General features: G+C 46.9%; 1 protein-coding gene across 1 annotated transcript in view; it reads right to left on the reverse strand.

The window, feature by feature from the left end:
- Nucleotides 1–10460, reverse strand: part of LOC135896651 (trithorax group protein osa-like) — a 238164-nt gene extending 227704 nt beyond the window's left edge. Inside the window, exon 1 of the mRNA XM_065425128.2 lies at nucleotides 10199–10460. The gene's annotated coding sequence lies outside the window, so the exon portion shown is untranslated. The remainder of the gene's footprint in view (nucleotides 1–10198) is intronic.
- Between the last annotated feature and the right edge of the window lie 299 nt (nucleotides 10461–10759).

Genomic DNA, 10759 nt, shown 5'->3' on the forward strand with positions numbered 1-10759 from the left:
CCTCCAGGAGGTGTGCGAGTGTAGAGTCCATGGCTGGCACCTCCAGATCCACGCCTATGACTTTAGTGGCATTGGCCACCGTAATTTTCAGATCTTCCAGGAGCTCTTCGAAGGTTTCTGCTTGTTTGTCCGCATTACCCCTCATTCTTCTGAAGAGGTCCCAGTCGACGTAGGTGTAAATCTTGGGAGAAGTTGGTGTGATGCGGACGTTAATTTCTAGGATGTACTGATTACTGCCAAGGTCTTCTTGCAGGTTATCCCACGACCCGTCAGCGTTTCTGAGGAACGTCAGCTCTGGGGTGGTATCCATCTGAACCGAGTTGCCTCTGCACGACGGAAACCTTGAGTCCGTGAAGAGTTGCATGCTTAGGGTACGTGTCCGCACACTCGGCAAGGTTAATTCCTTTCCTGTAATTTGTGGCTTAGCTACAGATGGTGTTGTGCACGTTGAAGTCCCCGGCAACGATCAGTGGCCTGTCCTTGGCTTGCGACGCGATGTCAGAAGTTTGTTAAAGTTTTAGTCTGTTAGTCGGGGAACTGTAGACGTTTAATATCTAAAGGTTGGTCTTTACGGCCCGAGTGGGGATGATTTCTGTGAGCATGGATTCCAGGCCTTTTGTGTACGTCGGGGTGCCCCTTTCCACAAAGCTGACATCTTTGCGGATGAGTGTGGCAACGCCCATGGATTCCTTGAACTCGGGGTCCAGCGTCGGCCTGGAAACCCTGTACCCCGAGAAGGACATGTTTTGAATGTTATTTTCCGCCCGCATTCTTGTAGGATGATGACGTGTGGCTTTCCTTTACATTATCTGACGAATTGCGTTAGGTTAGATTTCTTTTTGTTGAATGAGTTACAGTTCCATTGCCCGATCTTGAAATATTCTGGTGCGTTATCCATTGTACTGGTTTGGCGTGGTCCCATTTATGCTGGGCTCACTCATTGAGCCTGGCGGCTTGGAGTGTGTGGGCGGCGCAGGTGTGGGTCCCAGGGCAGACATGGGCCCTGGGTCCGGCGTGGGGATTATTTTCGTGGTTTTGGGATGAGCGATTGGTCTTTCTAGGCGGTCGAGTCTGCCGCAGATTTGAGTGAGTACCTCCTTAATTTCAGTAATTCCCCAATGAAATACGTTGTACTTGCTCTTCTTGCTGCGCTTTTTAGCTTTGTTGTCACTGACGGAGGCGTTAGAAGGAGCCTCGCTGACATCAGACATGGATGCGTCCACGCCGGATGTGTCATCGGTTTGGATGACGACGGCCCTGCGTTTGTGTGTGCTACACGATGCGACCATGGTCCCTGAAGATTGAGGGATGGGAGTCGGTGTGTTGTTTGTTAAGATACGGCCTTCTAGCCTGGCTAGGGTTGCCCTGAGTTCAGCTAGTTCCTGTTTGAGTGCTTTGTTTTCCCTCTCTAGTGTGTGTATTCATGGGTCTGCCACGTGCTCTGACTGTGCCTTACCTGGCTTTGAAGTAGGCGGTGCAGAACCGTTGTTGCCGACCATGTCGGCCCATGTCATTTCTTTTTTTGCCGGCCGCCTGGAGCTGGATCTCGACCGGGATGGGCCCCTGGAGCGGGAGCGCCCTCTAGATTGGGAGCGCCCTCTGGATTGGGAGCACCCTCTGGATTGGGAGCGTCCTCTGGATTGAGAGCGCCCTCTGGAGTGGGAGCACTGCTTAGGGATGGAGCCACCTGCCGGATCCTGCTGCATGGCCACTGGGTCATTGACCTCGTACGGGTTGGCTTCTCTGTCGGAGCGGCTTCGTCTTCTTTTCCAGCGTGTTCACACGACGTATGGGATGTGAAATCTTTGTCTGCACGAACGGTCGCTCGTGGGGTGATTGCCCTCGCAGAGCTTGCATTTCGGGGTGCAGTTGTGTAGTTCTGCGGCGCCGTTTGGGAGCGCTTCTCCGCAGTTGTGCCATTTACTTCTCTCTTCTTTGCTGCTGTGCATACATTGGCCTTGCCCGACCCGGCCGCAGGGGTGACAAACGTCGACTTGTCGTTTGTAAAGTGAACATAGCAATAGGGCCGTTCCGCACATGACGTTGTTTGGGACTCGAAGTCCGTCGAAGAGGATCACAACGACAAGCGCGTTTTTGATTCTCTTGACCTCAATGGCGGTCGGGTTCCTTTGATTTACAATCATGCTTCTGAGGGCATGCTCTTCTATCGAGGGGTCAACGTTGCTGATGATCCCTTTGCAAGTGTTTCCCGGTGCGGCCACGTATGCAGAGACCTCGAAAGCGCCGACATTTGTGTGAATTTTCTGGATGCCGGCATAAGCGGTGGCGTTGGATCACACTGGAGTCGAAATCACAATAATATTTTGTACCCTGTTGGGGCAGATCATGTCCTCCGATGCTTGTTGGTCGGTTAGTGCCGCGGCCACGGTCAAAGCCCTCGCCAGCAGCACCAAGTCCGCCTTCGAAACGTCGAGCCCTCCTCGGGGCCGGACAATGATCTTAATCTCGTCTCTCGGCAGCCGGGGGAGCCGCGAAGCGGCTGCGACCCTCGGAACTGTCGAGCTGGAGCGGGCGTTGAAACCGTTCTTCGTCGCCGTGCTTTCCTGCGTCGCGGCCTTTGCCGGATCCCGTAGTCGTCTGGTGCCTAGGGCGGTGGTCCATCCAGCTCCATCGAAGTCTTCCGGATTGATGTCCATGCCTTCATTGATGTCCTAACCGTCACCGTTTCGGGCATCTTCGCCGTCTTTTCAGGGCGACAAGGGCCTTACGAGGCCCGGCGCCGCCTGCAAAGTGTTGTACTCGAAGCTGACCCTAGCTCCGTACTCGTAACTAACCCTAGGCACCGTTTCGCAGACTCAAAGTTCAATTACTCGCCTAAAACCTCACTCACCACAACGAAAAAGGTATCGTCGGAAAGCTGGCGCGAGACTGGTTTAGAAAAGACCAAAATATCGGTGGCGAACACAAAAAATGTTCGAAAACATTTAAAGAAGCGTAAGCCAACACAGCCGCGTCTGCGCTCATTTTTAACTTCTTCTCGATGTACTTGAAGTCGACGCTGATTGGGTGGAGAGATGGCGTATTTCTGCAGAAATCAGGCATTTGTATTGGCTCAAAGGTTGCCCCTATATTTAGCAACATTTACCTGAGTAAGGTTGACAACTGCTTAGAGAAAGCCTTAGGTATTAGCGTTATCAAGACATTTCGTTACTTTGATGACTACCTGATTTTCTGCAATAGGGAAGAATTCGATTCCGCTGCTACCTCAGTAGCTGATCAATTTAAGCTTTATGTAGGAGGATTAAAGTTTACCAAGGAATTTCCTCAGCGACGCGTAATTCAGTTTCTTGACATTTCCTTGGTCTTCGAACAAAATCATGTTTGTTGGCAGTACTCCCCAAGATCTTCGAAGCCATTGCTAAACTTTCAATCCAAGCATTCCAAAGTAGTAAAAAATGGAATCGCCATGTCGCGCCTTAAGTCTGCTCTCACAAGATCCTGCATGCACGAAATGAGCGCTAGTTTTAATGCGCAGGTCCGGCGCCTATTAGAAGCAGGTTATTCTAGTGTAGCAGTGGCCACTGTGGCTGAGCGCCTAAAGAGGTCGCTTTCGATGGGGACGGACGTGATTACAGAAAGCAGTAATAGCAAAAAAGAGTAGTGGCTATTCCGTAAATTTGTTTAGTGTCGCACAGGCTTAAAAAAGTTGCAAGTAGATATGATCTTAATATTGCTTTCACTGCTCCAAATAAGCTGGGTAAGATATGCGCTGCCGTACAGAGGAAAAAGGAGCAGGTAAAAGGCAAGAAACAAACAGATATTTGTCCAGTGAAGCACAATAAGAACAACAGTATTGCTGACTGTCATATGGGTGGGGTTTATCAAATTCCCCTTAGCTGTGGCCAGTTCTACGTAGGGCAAACGGGACGGTGTATCAATCAGAGGCTAATGGAATATAAAGGGTGTTAACCGGTGGATCGCCTTCTAATCTTTCCCTACATCGCCAAGATTGTAACTGCACGCCAGAGTTCGATAAATGCGCGATATTGTACAGGCATAAGAATGAAGACACGCGTCTTATGGTAGAGGCATGGCATATCTATAATGGTGGAAGTGCGTGCGTAAGTCAGCCTTCGATTACTTTACATAAGGAAGAGATTAAGTGCCTTAACAGTTGTCTCTCACGTAGACTGGCACGCGTACCCGACTGACACGTGGTGTTACCATTCCTCAGCTTGCGCAGATGAGTTTTTGTCTTCCTTCTTTTTTCGCCCCCGGTGCTGCCTTCAGTTGATAGCCGGCATTCGTGTTGTCCACTTCTCTACTCTTGGGTCCTGTCTGCACGCCTCACCTCTTTTTTGCATAATGAACCATGATATTCGGCCTGCGACTGTTCTTGCTTTATCATAGATGACTTATTTAGTAGTCTTTCAGAAATTGAAGGCTTCCTTTACGCTGATGACGTCACTGTACTTGCAATCGATCGGTCGATTACTTCTCTGACTGCAATGTTAAGCATTGATATCAATATTTTTTCATGATTTTAATCATTATATTTCAAGTTGTTTGAATAGTATTTTTTCATCAATCCTTCCAAAACGTCATTTATGTTTTTTTCAGTCATGTCACAAGACTACGGAACTCATTCTCGTTGTCGTTTTAAGCTCTCATGTCATCGACGTGAGCAATCAAAAACAAATCGGTGTGAGCCGAGCAGCTCACTGCTTTTGATTGTTTTTTAACTCCTTCACTTTTTTCTGTTTTTTGCATTTGTTTTAGTTAACATAATAACTCACCTGTTCAAGATTCCTTGTCATTGTCATAAGTTGAATTGCGGGCGCATGCGCAGTTGAAGAGTATATTAACTCGTTCCTTCAATAAATTTTCCCGTTCATATATGGGCGCTTTCGTTGAGTCTGCAACTTCTTTTTTTTTTCAGCGCACTGTTGTTCCAAACTTATTGGCCAAGAAGCAACGCCACCTCGCCCAGTCCTCCTCTCCCTTGAGAGATCGCTGTGGCGGCTGGCTGTTAACGCCGCCGTAGATATATGACAAACCGGCTTAATGCATAGGCACCGCTACAGATGTGCTGTCTAAGGCCTGTTCCGAAGATAACTACAGATTTTATACTTGTTGCTTTCTTTCTTTTTTCTCGAGATCACCAAATTAACGAAAGAATAGTGCAAAATAAATGACAGCGACGTTATTAACATCATGCGAGTGTCCAAGTAGGCAGCATCTAGTAAGGAGTAATTTGCGCACCTATGCGCGTATAAGTTACCTTACGAGGAAGCTTTAGCTCAGGCCCAACTCCGACGTGGCCTATTCAAGTACATGTAATACCCAAAATTGTTTTTCTTAAATAACCACTGAACCGATTTTGATCAAATTTGTTGAAGGCTTCAATTTTGTTACAAGAATTTTCGAAAGCTTGAAAGAAATAGAAGCACGAAGTTTACAAATTAATAGCTCTGCATCAACAAGAGATATCGTGGTTCTGTAAACGGCATCCATTAGATCATTGAAAGCGGACAAATTTGATATGCCATTTTATATCTTACGTGAACTTTTTACGCTGTGTACAAGGGTTCTATAAAATCCTTATTTCCATATTACTCAGTTTTTCGAGACTGATGTGTAACATATCAATTTTGTCCGCTTTAGATGTTCTATTAGATTTAATTCACAGGATTGTGGTATCGTTGCTTGTCATGGTCGAGTTGCAAAGTTGTAAACTTGACAGTTTCATTTTCTGAAAATGTTCGATTTTTGCAAATCTTTAATAAAAAATTTATGACCTAAATTAAAATTTTGGAAGTCACTACATTTTCAGTTTTTCTTTTAAATGCAACAAACCTCGTCACATTTGGTGCAGTGCTGCAATCAATTCTCCTTTTACATGTATTTACATAGGAACACCCGAGCTAAAGCTTCCTCTTAATTGACTTTAAATTTTTTTAGGTGGCTAAAGCCAATGAGAAGTTAGCGAATGAGCCCGTCTCTGACATAATCTAGCTGAGCGGATACATTCTTCGTAGAACAACCTCCCGTAAGAGCTGCGCGAACAAATCCCTCTTACATTTAGGAGCTCCTCCAAGGCGAGACAGGCGAAGGCCGTGATGTGCTTGTCGTCACCTCGCCATCGCCACAAATGACGTGACCTTACGAAACTGCGCCTAGCGGCCGGCACGCTTTCATTTTCTTACTCTCTTTTCCGAAGCAAGCACCTTAATGTTTTAATGCAGCCCATGTAGCATCGAATGCCTACGGCCAAATGTATGTTGGGCTACAGAAGAAGTGTACGAGGTAATGTCGTAATGTACGAGGTAATGTTGTGTAGTTCTAGTACTCCACCCACCATCAAGACATCGCACTACCACAAAGGCGAACCGCAAAGTACTTCCTCATGTGGCGGTAGCAGCGATATCAGCGTGACAAAATGCACGGTGATGATATTGACGTCATGGGCGCTCCTTTTATGCATCACTGTTGCTTTCAGAGATCCTTCAAATGTGGAATATTTGTTCTGATAGCTCTTACAGGAGTTTCTTCCCTAGACGAGATAATTAGAGGACGGGCTCGGCACTACTCATTTGGTTTAGCCACCTGATATCAATAATCGCAAAATAATTACGTAAATTTGTTGTTACGCACATAACTGCGCAAATAATTTCTAATCTAGAGGCTTCCACTTTGAACACTGGAATGGTAACAATAACGTCACCATGATTTGCAATGTCTCAATGTTAACATTTTTGTGCAGTTAAAAAATTCACACATCATACATGTCGGGACAACCCGGCAGACAGCAAAATCCAAGACACTTTTGATCCGATAACAGAGCTATGCAAGCAGCTACTTTCACTGGATTCGCCAGAACCTGCATGCACACGCAGTCTGCCTTCCATCACGCTCTCGGAACAAGGGGCGAACATATCTGTCTGTGGGCACAGACTGTATGTCCTTTTTTTTGACAGTGAAAAGTTTAGCACGAGGAATAGGGAGACCACTAGTCTGCCTACTGTTCGTGCTGATGGATGCCAGTTTAGCTCCCGTTGTCGGCGACCTTCAAGTGACTTTGAGCCGAAAGCCACAGCCGTCATGCGGGCACTCAAATGAGAGCACCAGGGCTAGTTGCGGAAACAAAACGAGATCATCCAGGTAACCGGTCAATCTTAAGGAAATGCCGTCTGTGGCCCCCAACCTTTTGTACAGGACCGCATTACATACGCTAGTCATTACCCAAACAAGTTACAAAAAAATATTGCTTCCGAGTTCTTCCTAATGTTTGTTCACACTATCACTCAAACTGTAACTTTTAGTATGCTGAATTTTATTTCTCATTTCCCCATAGCGACGTTAAAAAGGTACCATGCACTTCATTGTTATAGGCGCCTCCTTCAGGCACTTTTCTACTGCTAGCTGGGCAGCGTCCATATGGACCGTCGAACAGTATTACATGGTGTCGTGGGCCGTTGCTAACATGCACTGGGCCCATTTCAAGATTGTGGCCAACCGATCTGGTTGGCTGGTTGCCATTTCATGCTTGCATCTCCTCTCGATTACGGGACAGTTTTTCTCTGGTAAGTTGTAGTCCAGTCTATAAATTTAACGATGCAACACGTTGAGCCCTTCGCTGCAGTGAGAAAGGGATAAGACGCATCTGCTTTATAGACACTGCTCGGTCGTTCAAAGTCTCCCACTGAAAAGTGAGCAGGTGCAGTTTGCAAAACTTTAAACAGGCATGTAGATATTTTATTTTGTTTATTAAGGAACCTGCAGCGCCAAGGCATAACAGCGTGGGGGGTACAACAAGTACGTACGACACCTCTGCTGCTAGACAGAGTTATAAGTGCAAAGTGTAAATGCCCCCCCCCAAAAAAAATAAAAGATAGATCCCTTAGCAATGCACATCTACAACGTCAAAAAGAAAGCATCATTTGATTTAACATTCACAACATCAGTAGGCAGTCTATTCCATTCTCTAATGGTTTTAGGCAAGAGAGACATTGTAAACAATTCAGTTTTTGTCGTGAATTCACGGATTTTAAAATCATGGTCAACACGATTGGGTCTATAAAAAGGCTCTTGCAGATTCTTTTCGCGATCAACCCGAACAGCTAAATAATGAATAGCTTCCGGCAGTTGTCGAGCAATTGAGCGCTTCCTTCGCACGCGATGCACTGTACCGAGCCCCGCGTGCGCCAGGTACGAAACGAGAGGCAATGTTCTGCACCCTCTCCAACTCATCCACGTCTCGACCAGTAGGCGGGTCCCAAACCATACACGCGCATTCCAGAATCGAGCTGACCTAAGTCTTGCACGAAACGTTCCGACATGGACCGTGGAGAAGTGTTCGCATTTCTGCGAAGAAATCCCAAGGTTTTGCACGCTTTAGCAGTGACATAATCGACAAGTTGGTATGTATTCCACAATCACGAATTACACTACAACTCACGTTTGGTAATTATGCGCTATGTAGCATCTGTTGGGCCCTTTGAAGCAAACATCATGTCCGGTTTGATATAACCAAGAAATTAATTAGCTTTCCCAGAATTTCGTTTACGCGTACGTCCCCGTAAAGGGACTGTCGGTAACACAACCAGATATATTAAAACGGCAACCCGTTCAACATGCATAACGACCTTCTTAAGCCACGTATGACGCCTGGCTAGTGCCACTGAATGTTCAGTAAAGCGATGCTCATTGGTTCTCACCGCCTCCGTGACTTCTTTTCCCGAACGTTCTGCTTGCGGCGCTATGCTGTTTATTCGAAGGACAAAATTGAGACAGGCACACATGTGCGCCACTGCGCTGCACGTGTTTGCGCACATGTATACCTGGCACGTTCTTGTCCTTTGTATAAATAGTGTAGCGCAGCAATCAGAACGATGCCAACTAGCCTCAGTGGAAGCTTTATTGAACGTCTTTTCCCCAAGCTAAAAAAATTTGCGATTGCAAGATGCCTTTTGCACTTTCATTCAAATGTCTTCCTGCTCACACTTTGCATGGTTTTAGTCGGTCCCATTCCACCAGCTAAATAGTGGTTTCTGTGTGGTAGCATTTTCTTAGCTCTGTGAAATGGCATGGCTATTACAATTACATAACATTAGTACGCCAGCTTTTATTTCGAAACACGCCAATCTAACCTAAAGACACTATTCCCAACCCTACCGCTAAATTTGTCCTGTCTGAAGATTCTAATAGCCTTGCATAGCACTAATGAGACCGCAGTTTCGTCGGCATCTTTCGCTTTCTTTCGTGGGTACAGCTCCCCAACCTTTTCAATAATTACCTATAGGGAATGTCGCGCATGTCCGTCTAACTTGCGTACCGGCCACTCACACGCCATGGTACCACAACGTGCACTGCTGGTACCATGGCACGCAATGCGCAATGGAGGTACCATGGTGCATGGTACACAACTGGAGTACCAGCCGCCGTTGTAAGGTACTGGTGAAGATGCCGACCCAATGCACACCAGTTCCGTTGCTTCTGGAGTATATACCTGTCGCATAATGTCACCGAGCAAGGGACTTTATAACTGCTTTGAACGAATAAATAAACTCATACTTAACTTAATAAATGCAACCTGCTTAATGTTAGCATAAGGTGGGCTCTAAGCACGAGAATACAATGCGAAGCACGCATGGTTAGCTACATCCTTGTGCTTGCATAACAAATACCAATGCCACCAAAACGCACAAATCACAAGTTTCCAGCAAGTGAATTAGCATCAACTTTCGTGCCATTATGCTGCATATCCAACACCTCATGTGACATGAACTTTTCGAGCAGCAGAATCGCACCGTCTTTGTAAAAATTTACGCTGGTAACATGAATGCATAGCGCTAAAAGCATGTGCGCCGTGCCTGCCGCAGTTGTGTGAATTTTTCACCCAGGTTTGCGCAAATTTTGCACGGTCGTGTGACACTTAGTGCTTTTCTCACACCGTGTGCTCACTCAATATCCCTTCACTCGACGCTGTGTGTAAGGCCTCTTCTGCGCAGCTTTTTGCCGGAGTGGCTAAATTACGGAACGTGGTGAGTTGCGCTATAGCTGGTTGGTGTTTACATGGACATGGCAAAATTTAGCTCAAGTCTCATCTAACTTTCAAGCACCAATACTGCTTGTATGCGAGCACAAACAGCCCACAGAGATGTAAAACTGCCGCCATACGACTTGAGCCAGCGATTGTAAAAGCAGTATGCAGGCGCAGCAACGAGGTGACGCTTACCTGTTCCAGGCTGCGTCGTTCTTGTGAGCACAACAGCGCAGCCCCTCCTCGTGTGCACCCGACCAAGCCGGGAGAAAGTGTGCCCTGTCCGGTGTATGGGAAAAAAAAACCCCTTCCCGTCTTTCCGCCCTCGTCCGGCCACTCGCGTTTTGTTTTGTTGCCTTCCGTAGCTGCCAGCGTGGTTTTTCGCGTACCTGCCGTTTCCTGCACCCCTCCACCGACTCTTCGAGCTCGCGCACGGGAAAGGCCTCGAGGCTTGGCGGCATTACTGAGAACGTGGCTCGGCCGGGGATTTCTATTAGCGCCGCCCGCGGCAACAAGCGGTGACCAATGGCGTTAACGATGTGCCGTCATCGTCCCGCTCACTTGCCTTTGAAAAGGAAAAAAGAAATGCTGTCTCGAGGCCTAACGTTGCTTGTAAACGACGTAAGTGAAGGCGAGCTCTTTGAGCTTTTCTTTTCATCCGGCTTGCGCGTAGCAGTGATTCAGCACGTGTCGCTTGACTGCGTCGCCTATGGATCCCACGTTCTGCGCGTAATATGAGTAAAAGTGTGTGTTTTG

The sequence above is a fragment of the Dermacentor albipictus genome, chromosome 8, assembly GCF_038994185.2.
Source record: "Dermacentor albipictus isolate Rhodes 1998 colony chromosome 8, USDA_Dalb.pri_finalv2, whole genome shotgun sequence".
Taxonomy (NCBI): Eukaryota; Metazoa; Arthropoda; class Arachnida; order Ixodida; family Ixodidae; genus Dermacentor; species Dermacentor albipictus.